This window comes from Physcomitrium patens, chromosome 16, assembly GCF_059467195.1.
Source record: "Physcomitrium patens ecotype Gransden chromosome 16, ASM5946719v1, whole genome shotgun sequence".
Classification (NCBI taxonomy): Eukaryota; Viridiplantae; Streptophyta; class Bryopsida; order Funariales; family Funariaceae; genus Physcomitrium; species Physcomitrium patens.
The window spans coordinates 1787681-1807062 of NC_143425.1; the positions used below are offsets into that span (position 1 = coordinate 1787681).

The 19382-nt window shown below is 27.6% G+C and overlaps 1 long non-coding RNA gene and 1 pseudogene across 2 annotated transcripts in view; one reads left to right on the plus strand and one right to left on the minus strand.

The window, feature by feature from the left end:
• LOC149987586 (uncharacterized) overlaps positions 1–19382 on the plus strand; it is a 62456-nt gene that overhangs the window by 27387 nt on the left and 15687 nt on the right. The window lies entirely within an intron of this gene.
• LOC112293196 (trans-cinnamate 4-monooxygenase-like) lies at positions 15988–18103 on the minus strand (annotated as a pseudogene). Its single transcript, XR_016506856.1, has 2 exons — positions 17665–18103; positions 15988–17344 (listed from the first exon to the last, which is right to left on the minus strand). The product of XR_016506856.1 is annotated as a trans-cinnamate 4-monooxygenase-like (transcript).

The window sequence follows — 19382 nt, forward strand, 5'->3', positions numbered from 1 at the left end:
ATTTTGATCTTGTTCCATCAAACTTCTTAAGCATATTAATTCTTGTCTCCATCATACTTGTAGAAATAAAATCTCTTGGATTTGATTTGTAAAGTCAATCTATTTTCTTCCTTCAATTGCATAACTTCTTGCCATAAACTTTGAACTTCTTCTATAGGCATAGGAATATTATTTCCATGATTTACATAAAAAATATATGAAATTTCTACTCTTACAGTGTTGATAAGCTCATGAAAAACAATAGTTGCAAATCTATTTTTATTTTTGTTAAGAATAGCATCGATAATCTTTCTTTCTATAGACAACTCAAATAAGTTTAAAAAGTTAAATTAGATGAAGGTAATTTGCAACCTCTAATATCGAATGATTTTTTTTACAAAGAAGGATAATTCACTCTCTTTAAGTAAAAGATCAATGTTAGAAAATAAGATTTTTTGTTTAAAGATGAATAGTCTTCAACCTTCAAAATACAGCAATAAAAGTGGGATAATCTACTTTTTTTCTAAAATAAGATAAAAATAGTAAATTAATATTCTTATCAAATTATCAAGGATATAAATTTCAAAGAAAGAAATCTTCAATACATTCTTGTATCACTGAAAAGAACTAGAAAGTCACTCAAAGATGATGTAATATTAAATTAGAATGATTATTTCCAAAAATAAGAAGACTATAAAGTCTTGAAATAAGACTAAAGTTTAGAAAGGCATTGACAAGAGTGAAGAAGGCTTCACTCTTGCCTCTATATATACTCTTAATTAGGAGCTACGTGGCAATGTCCTACAGAACCTCTAAAACATGTTACCTTTTTAAGACACATATCTTAATTTACAAGACAAGTTTTTTTATATGTATGCTACATAGTTAGATTGTTCTACAAGCTATCAATATGTAGTTAATTTATTAATCAAGTTTTTAGCCTATCAATCAACTACAAATATATGTTAAGTCAAAGCAATGACTATAGAGCTTTTAGGAAGCTTCTCTAGAAGATATTATGAAATCAATTTATTTTTATCTACTTTTACTTACTTCTTTCTAATCATATAGGTATTTATTAGAGTACATATGTATATTCATGATAGATGGATTCTAGGACTCAATTAATTATTGTCATAAATACATTATATAGAAGACCAAATAAGAAGTTGAAGAAAAGAGTTTGAACAAGAAAACTAGCAAAAAATTTATTGAACAAGATAAGTATAAGATCAATATCAAGAGAGGAAAACTAGATCTTAAAAGATGTATTATCAAGACTAAAAATCCCCTTAGCCTTGACTTTAATACATATTAGGTACTAAGAAGCTTCTTGAGAAGTTTCTATGATACTTAAATAAAACAATCTTAAGAAGCTTCTCAAACAACTTCTTTAATTTTCTTAGAACTTTTTAGAATCTATTAGAATATTTTAAGAATATTCTAAAATATTTTTAGAATCTTTTAGAATATTCTAAAAACTTTTACAAAAATCTTTTAGAATATGATATAATATTCTAAGAATATTCTTAAAATCTTCTTATTAGATGTTTGTAATAGTTATAATTGACAAGTAATTTATTCCAAAATTAGATCTTATTCTAATAAAATTAGAGCCTTATTCCTTCATTATTGTCACTTCATTAAGAAGCATAGAGCAAACTATTGGCTATACTGAACATGTATTATAATTAACATTTTGCACTAGATTTGTGCTATTTTACTCACACTTATTTCTAAAGTATTTAGTGATTAGTACCACTATGAATTCTCATTTATGCTCCAAAATTTTATTTTAATTTTTTTTCTTATTTTATGATAATTGAACATGTTAGATTAGGATTTATATAAGTAAAATCTGATTTTATTAAAATTTTAGGATTGTAATCTTTGATGGTATAAATCCTAGCTTTATTACTTGAGTTAGGTTAATTAAGACCAAAATTATAAGGATTAGAAAATTAGAATAGTAATTTGGTTACTTTTAATAATTTAAAGGTTGTTAGTCATTACTATGAGGGTTGAATGAGAGCCTATGAATTCACCTACAATCATCTCATATGATTTAGAGTGAATTAGAATTAGAACTTTCTAAAAGATTTAGTGAAGTTTAGCAATGACGATTTTGAAGCTTTTTCTTCAATTTCAACAAATCCAAGTGACAAAGTAGTTTTTTTTTTTTTTTTTTTTTTTTTTTTTTTTTTTTTTAATAATTAATAGAGGCTTCCAAATGTAATGGTGGCATTGGATTCACCTCATGGAGTGAAGAAAACAAGATCAACACCTTCTCCTCCAACATACAAGTGAAGCACTGAAATTTTCATTTTTGAAGGATTTTACAATAATTGCTAAAATCTTTAGAGATAAAAACTTTCATAAAAATTACAAATAAACATAGATGGAGGCATGTGAGTAGTCAATCTTAGCATGAAAATGTGTTTTGAACACAATGGTGAAGTTAGATTTACCAAAAAATGCTTTTTTGACTACTTACAATAGCCATCAACCTTGGTAACGAAATTAGCTTTTAGATGAATGAAGGCCATAGATCTAGATTAGAGATCTTAGAAATCAAGGGTAGAGATGCAGCCACCCTTTTACAAGCCTTCACTCAATTGTATAAGAGAGGATTTGGTTATCCAAGCCCTCTCTCTCTCCTCTTTTGATGAAGGGCAAAGCCATGCCAAAATTTGGCCAAAAATCCTAATCTTAATTTCATTTAGATTTTTAAATCTCATTGTGCACCTTGTAGGTGATTGTGTATGGATTTTTAGTCATTCAGTTTTTTTAATTTCAATATAAAATTCCTTAAGATTGTAGCTCTTGTTGTTGACTTTCTAACAAGATAAAGTTAGCTAAATTTGAAGTTGAATTGAATTTTTGGTGAAATTTTGAGTGCAAGGGAGTCGACTGCCTTCATAGTTTGGATTGATTGAGTTTGGGAAGGCATTTCTCAGTGCCTTGTAATTGGATTTAATTGAAATTTTGGAAGCATTGATATTTGCAATCTAAGCTTTGAAAGGCACAAATTTTTCTGAATTTGAAGAAAATTTGGATTTTTAGCGAATTTCTAAGTGAAGGGAGTTGGTCGCCCATGCAGTTTGGATCACTCAACTTCAAAGGAGCAATGTTCACGACTGAATCACTAAATTGCAACGAATTTTATTGGAACAAGAGCGTCTTTAAGTTAACCTTGCAATAAACTAAGAATCATTCAATTTGGATCTGGTTAAATTTTTTGGCTAATTTTGGAGTAGAAGAGAGTTGCTGCCTATAATCCTTGGACGTTGTCAAGGTACCTTTGCTTTTACCTCTCTTATTTTATTTTTACTTTTATCTTCATAGTGACTTGTAATTTCCACATTTCAATTTTTGGCTAATAAATATTAGGTTTTAGTTTTTAATCTTTAATATTTTGACTTTAATTTTTAATTTTAACTTTTAATTTTAATTTTTAACTTAAACTTTTAAATTTAATTTTCAACTTTTACTTTTAAATTTAACTTTTGACTTTTAATTTTAACTTAAACTTTTTTTTTATTCTTAATGTGAGTTAATAGTAATAACTTAATTAATTATTTTTATCATTTTTGTATAGTAAATTTCATTTAATCTTTTAATTTAATACTGGTAATCATTGCTTGAAAGGCATTAATTTTAATTGAATTACAAATATCCATATTTAAATTAACTTAATAATTTCACAATTGGAAGTTCTTTCATTCTACCTCTTGAGCTCATTGTGTAATATTAATTACATAGAGTGGTGGATTTTAGGCTCATAACCACCTATTATGATGTTTTAGTTGGTCAATAGGCATTTTATCTATTTGATTTTGATCTAGATAATTGAACTTAAGAAGTACGGATTAGATTGGAATGGTCTATTGATGATAGAAGAAAATGTTTTTTTCAGTCATATTTGTAATTACTATGATTATGTCAATATAAACTTTATTTGATTATAGTGTATTGGCATTAGATTTGCATTGTGGAACAAGTCTATTAGAAGAGACATTAGAATTTATGTTTAATTTTGTAAAACCAAATAATCTACCATATTTAGAAGTTTATACAAGACATTGGAAGGATTCATCTTATCCATGGAAAATACATGCAAAATATTTTTTCGAATATCAAAAGATTGTATTTTTGTTGAATGTATTAAAAATACTAAAATCTTATTTATTACCTATCTTTTTTCAATCTATTCATTGGCATCCACTACATGAGGTATTATCTTTATAGAGTTCTTTATAAGCATTGATACATGTTTGGCAATAGTATTAGAAGTTGGACTTATTATTAGATAGTACATCTATATGGATATTAAAATTATATTTAATCAAGGTGATCAACATCATCTCCAAAGATTATTGATTTTATATCTTAAACTATTATAATCATCTATTATTTTTAGTTATTTTAATTAATTTCTTTGAGATATCACTTTCATTAATAATAAGGATTTAAAGAAATTAAGCAAAATTGACTTATTGATTGCTAGATGGCCTTCTTAAAATCATTCACATATTGGAGTAGCTCAAAGATTGGATGATCTTCAATCTAGTTTATTTATAGAATTAATGTTGCTTACATAATGATAGTTTATACATCAAATTATACTACTTGAGTATATTTTTAAAAATTTACATCCATTATGTGACATTTAAATATAAGTATTGGAATTTGATCAATATATTAATCAATTCCTTGATCATCCAACCTTTGTGGATATTGTGGCTTTGAGCTCTTATATCCATTCACCTTGTTTGGCTTAGATCAACTTAGTCTCGTCTCACAAGCTTACAAAAATACTTTCTAGAGTTAAGCAACTTCTTGAATGCCATATTGATGATATCTTGGATCCTAATTGAGTTTTTTTGATTGTCACTAAAAACTAATGAACCTCCTCTTGTCTTCATTAATAAGGTGGAGGTACCAAATGACATATTTCTCAACTTTGTAATATTTCTAATGTCATTTGCATTTTGAGCATGTAAACCTAGTATGGTTTAGGATGTTAATTTTAAAACCTATGAAGAATCCAATGCCAAAAAAATGGAGCATGATATAGACTTTTTGATTGATACCATAGTTACTTATAATATCACTGAGCAACAATGTCATTTTCTCCTATGCCAAGCTATAGACCTCAATACTTTAGTATAGATTTTTGGCATATATCTTAATATTTAGAAGCATTTTCATGACCATGATAGTATTATGAAATAAAAAAAAAATGGTCAAGAAACAATAGATCTTGAACTTATTAAGATTTAGGAATCCAAGTCACTTTTTAACTTAAAGTGGCACACAATTGATGAGCTACAAACTCAATGTGACTTAGATATTTTGGCCAAAGATTTGGAAAAAATAATTGTTCAAGAGATTTTCTTACAAGATTTGTTTTTAGAAGATATTTTATATTCTACCAACATTCTCAATTCATACAAACATTGTAGTAATGAAGCCCTTCATTTGGCTATAAGTGAAGATATTAGAAGCATAGGAGTTATTTTTTCAATAAATTAATAATTAAAGGCAATATTGGTATGCAATAGTGATCTATTGGTGAAAAAAGAGACAACAAAGTTTGATGATTGGTAATTGGAATTAGAGGCATTTCTTATTCATATCAAAGCACAAATGATATAGGCTTTTATTCACTTATTTCAATTATTTTGCCTTTAAACTTAATGATCTTCAAGGTTATAGAAATAAAATTATTGACATCTAGTTGGAAGATAATCATGCAATCTTTTGACAACCTTATAAGCTTAGTGCATTGGAAAAAATTGATCTCTAGGTTCATTATCAAGAATGATTGACTAAAAGCTTGATTGAGCTTTTTAATGAAAAATATGCTTATACTAAAGTCATGCCTTTGAAGAAAGATGTTTTTGGTAATTGGATAGAGAAGAAGATGTATAGAGAATATTATCTAATTAATTATAAGACTAACTTTGAACAATATTCAATGCAAATGTTAGAAAAATTATTTGATGTAATAGGATTCTCTTAAATATTTAATACTTTGGATTTAAGATCTAATTTTTACTAATTGCCATTATTTATTAAAGATTAGATAATGATAATAATTTAAAGAATTGATTAAGATGACAAAGATCAATTCTATCATTAAAAGTTCCTTCCATTTGATCTTAATAATAAATTCACCAAGTTTCAATAGGTAATAGATGGAATGTTATTTGGCTTGTTATTTTCTAGATGCCACATTGATGATGTTTTCATTTTTAATAGTAGCCTACAAGATTGTATGAAATATTTGTAAGAAATATTTTAAAAATTATAATAATAAAAATTATGCTTTCATTATGGCAAGTATAAACTTTTCCATGAATGATTATCATACTTAGATCACATGATTATTCCAAGAAGTTTTGGTATACAATAAGCAAAGATAGATGCCTTATAAAAAATTCCAGCACTAAATAATGTTTTATAACTTTGGACTTTTTAGGATTGACAAACTAATATTGAAGGTTTGTTAAAAACTTTAGCCTCATTGCAAAACCTTTAAATATTTTCATGGATAAAGGTCAACCTTAGACTTAGAATTATGAGCAATATACATTTGATATGTTGAAGTAAAATTTGGATTCAATTCTAGTACTTCAACATTCAAATGCCATTAGATCTTTTGAACTACATATGGATTGAAGTGCATTAGGATTGAAAGGAGTCTTGATACAAAAAAATGATATAAGATGAAAATATGTCATTGCATTTATTTTTAAAAGCAATAGCAATGCAAAGTCTAATTATTCATCTTATGAAAGAGAAGCTTTGATAGCAATTTGGGTCATTGCTCATTTTTGACCTTATTTGTATGGTTAATAATTTATATTGGTAATTGACTATAAACTTTTAAAGTTTCTTATAGAATCAAACAAGCTCACTAGCAAGCTTTGAAGATGAGCTTTGTTATTTCAAAAATATGACTTTGAGATTATACATTAGGTAGATATTATAAATTTGGATGTCAATGGACTTTCTTGTAATCTAAGTCCTTCAAAAGAAGACTTTATTGGAATTTGATACTATAAAAATTGCAATAGAGAGGCAATCTTTAGATGGCATACAATCACATACTTGACTTTGATATCATGTTTTATAATTGTGGTTCTTAATCAAAATTCAAATGAAAAATTGAATAAGAATCAAATGAATAGTAATATATAGGAAGATCATGCAATCTTATACAAGCTTCAATAAAGAATATTTCTTTTAATTATTTTGAATATAGAAAGAAATAAAATTAATCATTAAATAACAAGGTTTTGTTAGGAATTTTTTTTGTTATTTTTTGTATGGCATAATAGAATTAATTACATAGTTCTAAGATCAAATCAAAGAGCATCCTTGATACAATAAGTATATAAGGAGCTTGGACATTTTGAAGTGCACAAGATATGTTCTATGTTGTACAACCAATATTGGTAGAGTAATATGTATCAACAAGTGGCTACAAATGTTTCTTAGTATAAATTATGTAATTGAGTTAGATCAAGCTTTAATACTTTATCACATCAATTGAAGACTCTATCTATCATAGATTTGGATTACCATTGATCTTTAGACTTTATTGGACTACTTATTGTTATCTCACATAGAGCTAAATGCATGTTGGTGATGATAGAATAATTTAGTAAATAGATTGAACTTTTAGCTTTATTACAAAATTCTTTAGTATTGATAGCTATGGCTTTTTTTGATTGTATATTGATACATTTTGAAGCACTTGCCAAAGTCTTAATAGATAAAAGAAGAAAGTTTTTTGGGATATCTTAAGCTTCAATAGATTATTGTATTATATCTAAAAATTAGCTTAAGGCAAATGGTTTAGTTGAACAAGTTGTTCAAACTTTCTAGCATAGTTTATAAAAGAATGGATTATTTCATGGCAATCATTGTGATTGGGATTTGATATTACTATAGATTGCAATGGAGTATCACTTTAATAAACAAACATCTTTGATATCTTATAGTCCTTATTAATTGTTGTATGGATGGGAGACAATCCTATTCAACTTAGTACGTGAAAAATTAGCTATAGTTATAGGCTTAGATGATCTTGAAATTTGGATTCTATGTCTATACATTCAAACAAAGTTCTTTAAATAGGCCATATCTAAGACTATGAAAAACTTATCTATTGTTCAACATTATGACATCTTATGATATTCTTGTATTTGTAGTAGAACTTATTGACATCAATTATAAAAATTCTCTACAAGAGACTATGTATATTTGCAATATAAGGTGCCTATAATACTTGATGTTAAGGCATGGTTTATAATTCTATGTATAAAAGATCTATTGCTTAGTGGTATTTTATTATTGGAAGATAAAAATAGATAAAAGTGTTTAGATTACTTAAAGAATCATGCTCCTTATCATCTACTTATTGATGATTTTATATATCATGAATTGATAGTTGTGCCAATCCATCTTCTTTGTTTTATATGTAGTAAAACGAAAAGAATTGCTATCATACTTTTATATAATCAATGTCAATATCAGTGGCATATGGCATATTTAATACCACCCCTTTCAACTCTTTCTTCAAGAGATTGGATTTGTCTTCATTGTAAGAAGTCTTTTAACCATATATCATCTTTTAATAAGGATTGAGGATTTTTTCTATTATATTTATTACTTACTTTGATGGTCTAGCTACTATAATATTGATTTAGATAAGTATAGTGCAGTAAAAATATCATTATGGCATTTATCTTTAATAATGTGTATTTTGTGGTCCTAGTTGATTAGAAGGGCTTTTAATAAATTAAAAGAGATACTTGAAAGTGTATTGGTTGTATGTTTGTATTTAATTTAGATTATATATTTTTTGATTGATTTATAACATTGGATGTATTGTATATAATAATTTTTTTTTATACAATAGTTGTTATGTGATATGGTATTAGATGGCAAATTCCATCAAATATATGTACTTTAGTTTGATTAGTGGCTTTTCATTCATTAAAATTTTTCTATTAGTTGACTTTATTAATGTCAACTAAGATTTAGATACTTTGATAGAAAAAAATCCTTAACTTGATATTCTTATCAAATTAAGTCTTATAAGTGATTTTTAACAAAGAAAAAACTTGTTGTGAAATTTTACTTATATATGATGATTTAGCCATTTTATTAAAGCTTAGGATTTTTTCCATTTTTATACTTATATTCTTGGATTCTTCCTTTGCGATGTGAAAGATAGATTGACTTAGTTTGGTATAAATTTCTAATCTTTCCTTGAAAGTGTATTGGTTATGAATTTGTATTTGGTTTAAATTACATACTTTGTGATTGATTTGTAATACTTGATATGTTGTGTGTAATAGTTTTTGTTTACATGACATTCTTATTTATTTTGTCCATGGTGTTTTGAAGAAATATTTTTGATATGTTGTAATCAATAACAACTTTTCACAACCAATTAGCAATTTATTACTTTGTTTGGGATCCATTTCATATTAAAAAATAACATAAATATATACTTTGTTTGTCTTCTTTTACTTACAAGTCCACCTTTATATATAATTTCACTATTTTGCTTGACTAATATTGCAGTCACAATCCAATTTCTTAATTATTAGGTGAGGCTATTGACAAATGGATATCAGTACTCTAAATATCAAATTTTGATACATATAAAGAAGTAATATAATCCTAGTATTTTTTTATTTTTTTTTTCAAATAAAAAATATTTATTTGGATTAATACTTAGTCTTGCATACATAGATCATGCCTTTAAAAATCAAGCAGCTTTCTATTTTCAATACATTGATCATGTATTTTTACTTTGGCTTAGAATCACAACATTTTTGTGTGGTAATACAAATATATGATAAAAAATAATAATATGGATGTTAGTGTAGAAGGACCTAATAAAAAGATGTAATAAAAAAATAATGATAAATTATAGAAAGGTAGTAAAAGTTTTAGACTTAATATTATTTTTTATAAAAAAAAACTTCTCTTTATTTTATAGAGGCATAAATGAGCTAAATCAAAGTAAATAAGTTAAGAAATTAATATAATTATATTTAAAAAAATTAATAATAAATTAAATAAAAACTACTTTAAATTATCAAAAATTGATATCTTAAGAGGATCAGTTGTGAACTTGAATTGAAATCACATTCTAAGGTACAAAACCATACACCTATAGCAATTCCACAGTTCTTCTATAAATCAAAGAATAGGATTTGAGAGAAAAATTAAGAAGAGATTTTTAAATGTTGGTTCAAGTCATTTGGATTAATATTGAAATTTTGAGGAATTTTCAAAGTTAATTATGTACTTTATGGATTTAGATTTTTAGAAATAAAAACATGTTTTTAAATTTCAAGAGTTTGTGAGTTTTGTAGTGAATGTATTGGTGAAAATTGGATAATTTGTTGTTGTTCTTGTTGTAAGTATGTATGAACAATTTGAGGTCAATTGAGTAGTTAGATTGAAAGGTATGAGGATTTTTGTGGATTATGGTCTCAAAAATTAGGATTTAAAAGACTAATGAGGATTTTAAGATATCTATCAATCCGCTAGTTGGATCGAAATATATTTTTTTTCAAAAGATAGCTAAGTTGATTTGCAACAATTTTAAAAATTTTGAGGCAAATTGAATAATGAAGTTAAGAGATTTGGCTTGGGAATATCAACATCAAGGTTGGAAAAGGATATCAACCAATTTTCAATCAAAGTTTTGGGATTATTGTCTATTTGGTATATATGATCTTCTTCAAATTTGTTGTAGTTATTGCTAATTTAGTTATTGTAAGGTATGTAAATTTTGAATCATAATTAATGATTCCATCATTAATTATTAAATTTTTAATCTCTTGTAGGATTTATTAAAAATTTAATTAAGATTTGATTAAAGATTAATTAAAATTGATTTAAGATTTAAGATTTTTATTAGGAATTATTTAGAATTTATTTAGGATATGATTATGATTTAATTGATATTTGATTAGAATTTGACTAAGATTTGATTAGAATTTTATTAGAATTTGATTAGGATTTTATTAAATTTTTCTCAAGATTTAATTAAGATTTCACTAGAATTTTATTAAGATTGATTTATAGTTTAGGATTTTATTAGGATTTGACCTAAGATTTGATTAAGGTTCATTAGGATTTTAATTAGGATTGATTTGAGATTTGATTAAGATTCATTAAGATTTGAATTAAAATTAAATTAAGATTTGATTAGGATTAATTTAGGATTACTTTAGATTTTTTATTTTTAATATTTTTTAAAGATTTTTTTATTATTTCTGTAAAAAATTCTATTTTTAAAGTTTTAAAGATTATTTTTATTTTATTAAAGATTTATTTTTATATTTCTTTAATATTTCTTTATTAATTTTAAAGATTAATATATAATTTATTTATATTTCTTTTGTTACCTCTTTTAAACTTATTTTAGATTGATTAAAATTTGATTAGTATTATTAAAGATTATTTAAAGTTTATTCAAGATTCTATTAGACTTAGTAGGATTGTTATTGTATTTCTACTAATCTTGCACAATTAGGTACCTAGTGCATTTTTAAGGAAGAATACACATAATACAATATAAGTGGTGAACTTAATATGAAAGCTTGAGGTAGGAGGTCTTGAAGTTTGTTTATTTTTATTTTGATTTAATAGTGAATAAGTGCACGAGTTTTAAAGGAGCTATGGGAGGAGCTTCAAGTAGATCTTCTAGTAGAGTTTCTACTTGAAGATAAGGTATATACATGGATCTAATCATTGCAAGCATGTTTCAAGCTTTTACATTATCTATACAGCAATAGCAAAGCAATGATTGCAAAGAAGCTTTAGCAACTAAAACATTGCAAGTAATGATTAAAAAAGTTGACAAATTTAATGGAAGAGACATTTCAAAGTATTTAAGATATTATATATGAAAAATAGAATTAAATTGGATTTTTGAGAAAAAGATGATTGAGCTATTTGGGCTTACCAAGGCACCAAAGATAAAAAAAAAAAAAAAAAAAACATATTATAGCAATTATAAAGTATTATGGGAGAAAAATTTATATATACATTAAAAGATAAATATTTCTTAAAAGACATTGATTGTGTTACTAAAAAATTATTTATAAAATGGATTGAAGGGCCTAATAAGAATTTATATATAATAGAGCTATTAAGGAAATTTGAAAGGTAATATTTTCAATTATCAAAGGTGGAGAAGTTAACATTGGAGCCAAACAAGGTTGAATTATATCTTCAAGTTTCAATGGAGAATTATAAGAAAAATTGGAGTTTCTTCTTGAAGACAAAGAAGAACATGAAGGATTGACAACAAAGTAGAAAATGTTGAAGATGTAGTGGATTTATTTGCAAAATAAGAAATGAAGAAGGATGGGATTAATATTTCAAGAATAGTGTAAGTACTTAAAACTCAACTGTGTATAATACAATTGACAATGCATATTATTCAATTTCTATTATTTACATCAAAAAAAGAAGATATAGGAATTCAAGAGATTATATGTGGTATGGAATATCTTCAAATCAAATTGACAAGACTCAAAGAAAAGACTTCTATAAATAATTTGAAGGCTATTTTTAAATAAGAATATATATAAAGATATATATAATAAGATGATATTTTTCATATTAAAAAGGATTTCAATAAATTTAATAATATAATACAATAAGGAGTTATTTTTTAGAAAGATGGAAAAATGGCATTAATGGATATAAAGGACCTCTTTCAAACCAATTTTGAAAAGGGAGGTATGAGAGCATTGATTCAAGACTATTTACTAGTACATAGAATAGCAACACAAGAAAGTACAAGTTATGGTGCTAGGATAGATGATGACTTTGATGGAAGTATAGAGATAAGAAGAATTTGGACTTTTATCATTTTTATAATATAAGAAGAAAAAATTTCTTAGAAAGCATTATTAAGAACTATAGCTATAATACATGGTGTAATAGATTAAAAAGATTCTATAGAAACTCTTTGAGTTCATGTATATATTGCTAAGAGCCAACATGAAGTCTTAATGGAAGAAAATAAAAAAAGAAATTTTGATGATGCAAGAAAAGGAAATTCTTCTAAAAAGCAAACTTGAGGAGATAAGACTCATGAGGCAGCTTCACAAGAATTGCACATGAACAATACTTCAATGACATTGGAAGAAAAAAAAAGAAAAAGAGACAAAGAATAAAGATAAATCAATAGCTTACAAACTACTCTCTGATATTGAAGTTGCAATAAATTTAAAGAGGGTGTTGGAAGAATATATATTAAATGCTAAGATGGAGTTGACATTGAAAGAGATTTTAGAAATTATACAAAAAATAAATAAATCATGATGTTATTATTGATAGTATTAAAAAGAAGAAATAATTAATAGGTGAAATTGGAATGAGTCATATTATTGATACAAGAATATAAAAGGATGAAAAAAAAGTTGATAATTATTACAAGCAATCACCAAGTGAAAGAAATAGTTATAATCAATAAGTGTATTTTAAAAATTTTAGTGACAAAGAAATAAAAACTTCAAGTTATTATATTCAAAAGTATTGAGCAAGGTGGGAGATATAGAAGAACTGGTTATTCCTTTAATTGATTAGGATTCTGAGATAAATCTTAAGTCTAACAATCTAGACTATCGATTTTGATTCAAAATTTATATACAAATTTTTAAAGCCATTCTTTAAAATGGCTATACTATTGAAACTTGATTTAGAAGAAAGTTTAAATCTAAAGATATTATCAAATTCAATAGATCATTTGATATCATTAAAAAAAGTCAATTTAAAAAATTATAAGAAATTAAGAATATTATCAAAATCGATAAAAAGTTGTAATTTTATAAAAATCCTAAATATGAATGGTTATTATAGATTGACAAAAATCCAAATAAATTAGGCAACCTAATATCTTTGACTACCTTGAATATACACAAGTGCATAAGCTTGACATCATTGCCAAATGAATTTGACAACCTCACATCTTTGACTAGCTTTGATTTAAGTTAGTACTTATGCTTGATATCATTTTCAAATAAATTTGATAATCTAAAATCTTTAATTATATTAAATATTAGTATATGCTGAAGCTTGAAATGATTATTAATAATATTAAAAAACCTCACATCTATAGATTTTTTTTTTGATTTTGACTTTTTGAAATTTTGAATTGTTTCTTCTTTTAATTTTAAATTATTTTGATTCTAATATTATGATTAAAATCTTTAATAAGTCTATACTTTAAGAAATGTAAGATTTTTAAAATTTCATAATTATCTTTTATAATATATGTAATAATAATAATAATAATAAATAAAATTATCTATAAATTTTTTAAAACTATGTTAATAAAATAAATAGCTTGTATAATCATATGTTTAATTTTTAATTATAAAATATCATTTCTAGATTACTTTTAAAATATAATTTATATATAAATAACTTAAAATTATATAATCTATATTCTAAGCTTATATAATGGATTATAAATGGTCACAACAATTTGCTCTAATGAAGTGGCAAGCTTTTCTAATACAATTTTTATATGCTTCTTTCCTCCAATATCTACCACTATTGATCTCCTTGAATATCATTCTATTTATACATCTATCTACTGCTCTATTGTTAAGAAATAAATTTGCATTGTGAAAAAACCATTGCACACTATGAAGAAATTTAATGTACTTTTAATGCTCCTAATTGGAAAAATATTTAAGATTTAGAGTTTAGATTTAGGATTTAAGATTAAAATTTTGAGGTTTAGATTTATAATTTAGAATTAAGAATTCAGGCTTACAATTATAGGATTTAGAATTTTAGATTATAGCAATGTTATAAATTTTTTCGACCTCTTTTACTTTTAGATTATGACTTGTCATATCTCTCCCTCTATTTTTGATATCCTAACTTATTTTAAAAATATCTTAGAATACAACTACATATAAAATTAATATAAAATTAATATATAAGTCTTATTCTATTACATAATATCTTTTTAAATATTGATATAAAAGTTAAGTATTCTATCACATAATAATATACAATCAAAAATTCAAATAATAAAATTTAGTCACAAATTTAATTACACTATTTAAACATCATTTATCAAATTTAAGATTGCATACAACATTTATTAGTCAACTAAATAAAATACAAAGGCTAATTGAACACATAGTGTCATTATTTTTTCATTTCTTTATATATTAAAGGTCAAAACTTTCAAAAATAATAAATATAACCAAATATATATATTTAAAAACTAAAAATCAGTATCATTATGTTTCATTGAATGTTTTTCATACAAATTTTTAAAACATAACATAAATATATTTTAAAACATAACATTAATATATTTTAAAACATAATCAAGAAGCTATATGTACCTAAAATAAGTGGCAATGGCTTTCATAAAAAACATTTCATACTTTGTAACTACTTATTTAGTGATTCTACTATTATTCTTAAAACTTAGCCTTTAATTAACTAAATTATCACCATGCATAGGTATCAATCTGCAACCAAACAAGGTGAGTGTGGATATGATTTGGAAATCAATGTAAAGTTATGCCTGAATACATTTGTCTCAAACAAAATACTTGTGAAATTTTTTCAAGCATTGATATAATTTTTAATATTTTTTAATAAATATATCATCAATAAAATACTACATTGAAGACTCAAAAGAATGGATTTCCCTCACATTATTCCAAAATGACCATAAACTGCTACATTACTAAAAAATACAAAAATGAAAAAGAAAAAGAACATTGCCCAATAGGTACCTTATTAACGAATGATCTGGGTACCTAATAAACGAGTGATCTACATCAACTAACCACGCAACCTCCACCTTGCCTTGGCAGAATAGAATAGAGCACACAATCCCCCATCCTACCGATGTGTAATGAATGACGACAAATGAATGTCTCAATCATACGTAACCATGAAGTTCGGGTACCGGCTGCTGACTTGTAACGTGGATGATCGGCGGTTGTCTGCTATGCCTTGAAGCTGATCCAGTTTATCAGTGTGGGCCTTTACAGTCTCCGGATCCAAGCGGTCGATCCGAGAGGATGAATGCGAATATGCAATCGCGAGTTGCGGGGAAGTGTTTGATTGTGGCGTTACGCAATCGGTTTGCAAACCATGGTGGAGCGAGTGGCGATGTGCCGGCTGAACTGGCCTCCTTTCTCGGCCACATCGACTTTCTTCATGCCGGGCGGCGACAGTTGCCCCATGGATTGCACCAACCGGCTCAGAACGATCGTCAGGAGCGGCATGGCGATGATGATGCTTCGGCATGATCTTCGGCCGGAGCCGAAGGGCAGGAACCGGAAGTCGCCACCGGAGACCTCAATGTTGTTACCCGAGAATCGCTCGGGCATGAACCTCCCAGGCTGATCCCAGTGCTTGGGGTTGTAGGTGTCGAGCTCCGTGATCAGGTTACCCTTGCCGAGCGTGTGGTCCAGCTCCTCGCTAACGCGCGTCTGGATGTCCGGGTTGTTCACAAGCTCTGCCACTCCCCCCTCGATGGACCAGAGCATTGTCTCGATCGCGGCGACGTTGATGTTCTCGACAATGTACAGCAGGTTGTCCTCGCTGATTTCCCCCTTCCTCTGTGCTTCCAGGATGAGGTAGATCGCGGCCTTTTCACCGTCGGGCTTGGTCCCGTCGTCTCTAACAGTTTCTTGCGTACGTCCACGAAGTGTTCGTTGAAGACCCCCAGGCGCCGGTCCTGGTCCTCCTGGCACACCCTCTGGTAGCCGCGCAGCACCGGGTGCAGAATGGGGATGAAGTCGCCTTAGTTGTACTCGAAGCTCTGGGCCAGCCGTGACCGCCCGCCGTTGAGCGCCTTGAGCCTCAGGAACAACGGATCTTCCTCGTTCTCGAACCGTCTGTCGAACATTAGCCGGTATATGCTGTTGTACATCATGCTGTTGAGCCGATTTCGGATGACAACCCCCGTGGTGGAGGCCTCTGGCCTGGTCCGAAGCTCCTCAACGACGCGCAGGGCATCATCTTCCCAAGTGCCGCGAGATTGCTGCACTACCTTGCTGGTGAAGAAGGGGACTGTCATAATCCTGCGCATCTTGCGCCAATCCTCCTCGTAGACGGCGAACACCATGTCCTGGCCATTTCCGATGAGGATATCGTATACGACGTTGCGCTCCCGGGAGCCAAATTCCGTACCCTGTGTATGCAGGACCTCCTTGGCTGCCTCGGGGGAGGATACCATGACCAGGTTGCGCTGCCCCATCTTGAGCATGAACACATCGCCATACTTCTTGGACATCTCGGCCAGGTTCCTATGGTTCAGGTCATCTCCAACCTGACGATAAAACCAAAACCACCACAAATCATGACTGCTGGCACATCGAAGTCATCAATTAGCAGGTTACCGGCGGCTGTTTACGACTCCGAAGAAGGGGCACAGCATCTCAAATGCATTCGAGAGAGTTTTTGTACCAACGGTAAGTCCTTAGAATTGTTTCGACTTAGGGCACCTCATCCGAGTACCTTGACTCAGATGCATCAAATTTGAATGCCTATCATGTCCTCTAGACGACGATCAATTAACCCGGCGCAGTGCTCTGAGTGAAGCTGGAGATTGGTAAAGATTGATGAGTGTAGAAGAAGAGTGTAAGAGACCTGCAACCAGTTCCCTACGATAGGCAAGGCAACCGTACCGGGGGGAAGCTTGAGCTTCGGCGCGCGCAGCTTTGCGATGAGCAATCCAACGAGAACCGCAACAAGCAGCCCCTGCACCGCACTTTCCAGGCCCATGAAATGCTTGAGGAAACTCGCACCCAATTCACTATTACCAGCCTCCTAGCTGGTAGCCAACGACTTTTGTAATATAGTTGCCAAAGTTAAATATTCTAATTAACTACTCCAATTCTAAGTAGTTGCACCAAATATTTGAATAGATGCATCAGGTTTAGGGTTTAGGGTTATTTGAATAGATGCATCAGGTTTAGGGTTTAGGGTTATTTGAATAGATGCATCAGCACTGTAGGGTATTGTTGTTTATGGCATCCAACAGATGTTTATCTTGGTTTGCTGGAATAATGATATATTTTGTTAATTTGTGTAATTTGATTTATCAAATGTGAAGTACAAATCTGATGTGTTGTGGTATTAAAGAGGCTCTATTAATTGCTGAATGATTTAGTACGTTTATAAAAGATACTTTTGTGTTGCAACTTATTATAGAATTTTAATCAAATATTTATAAAACTCAAATCTTAACTTTGACCTTGTGTGGTGGAGAATGTATTCTAAGAATTTAATAGTACTCCTAATAATAAACTTACTTGTTATGCTTCTGCAACAAAACAACTAGAAATGACAATTTCAAAGATAAATTGCCAAATTTTGAGAAATTCATAAACATCTTTATATTACTTCATATTTAAATGGTATAGATGTTTTTAAAAAGAAACTTGTGATAGTTTATTTGATAACTTTTGTAATTTCTTGAATTTATCCAAAACAACCTCATAATTAGTTAAATTTTAAAAATTACTAATAAGTAGTTATAATACAATTTATAACATAATTACTAAAGTCATTCATTTTAATCTTATTACACATTCTTTCTTTTTAAATTAGTTTATATTAATCCTTTCTTTACAGTATCAAAATATCAAAAGTACTTTTTTTAAAATTAATTTTGAATTATATACAACATTTGAATAATATTTTTGATTCTTCTTTTAAATAATATTATCTATTTTCTTTAACTAAATATTATTTCTTTGGCTTTTTACAAAAAAAATATTTATTCTACAATACTAACTTATTATTTAATTATATTAATTCTTTCTTTTTTATTTTAGCATTTTTGCTTTACTTTTGTATAGTCTGAAAATGACTTGTTTTTTAATTAAAGCTTAGATGCCAATGGTATTTTTTCAAAGCTATTCAAATATGACATTATTGATTGTGATTATAAATGCATATTTTTTTTTATGTATATTAATCTTTTTCTTAAATAGAAAATTAATGTTTAAAATATTTAAATTATTATATTTTAATAATTAAAAAATAATTTAATAAATTTTAGTAAAAAATGATTGCTAAGTTTAAAGTAAAATAAAATAGAAGTTGCTTCTTAACTTCAATCTCTTATTCATTTTTTATGATAGTGTTATTGTAGTATAATTATTTTGTCATAAAAAAAGTCAAGAAATAGATATTTAATCTAAGTTGATAAGTGATATTCTTTAAAAGATAAATTAAAAATATCACAAGTGCTTAATATGAATACAAGTCAATTAATTATTATTATTATTTTTTAATAATTCAAAAGCAAATGGTGTTTATATTGGCCACATCCTAATATGACTTATAATACATGCTTTGTT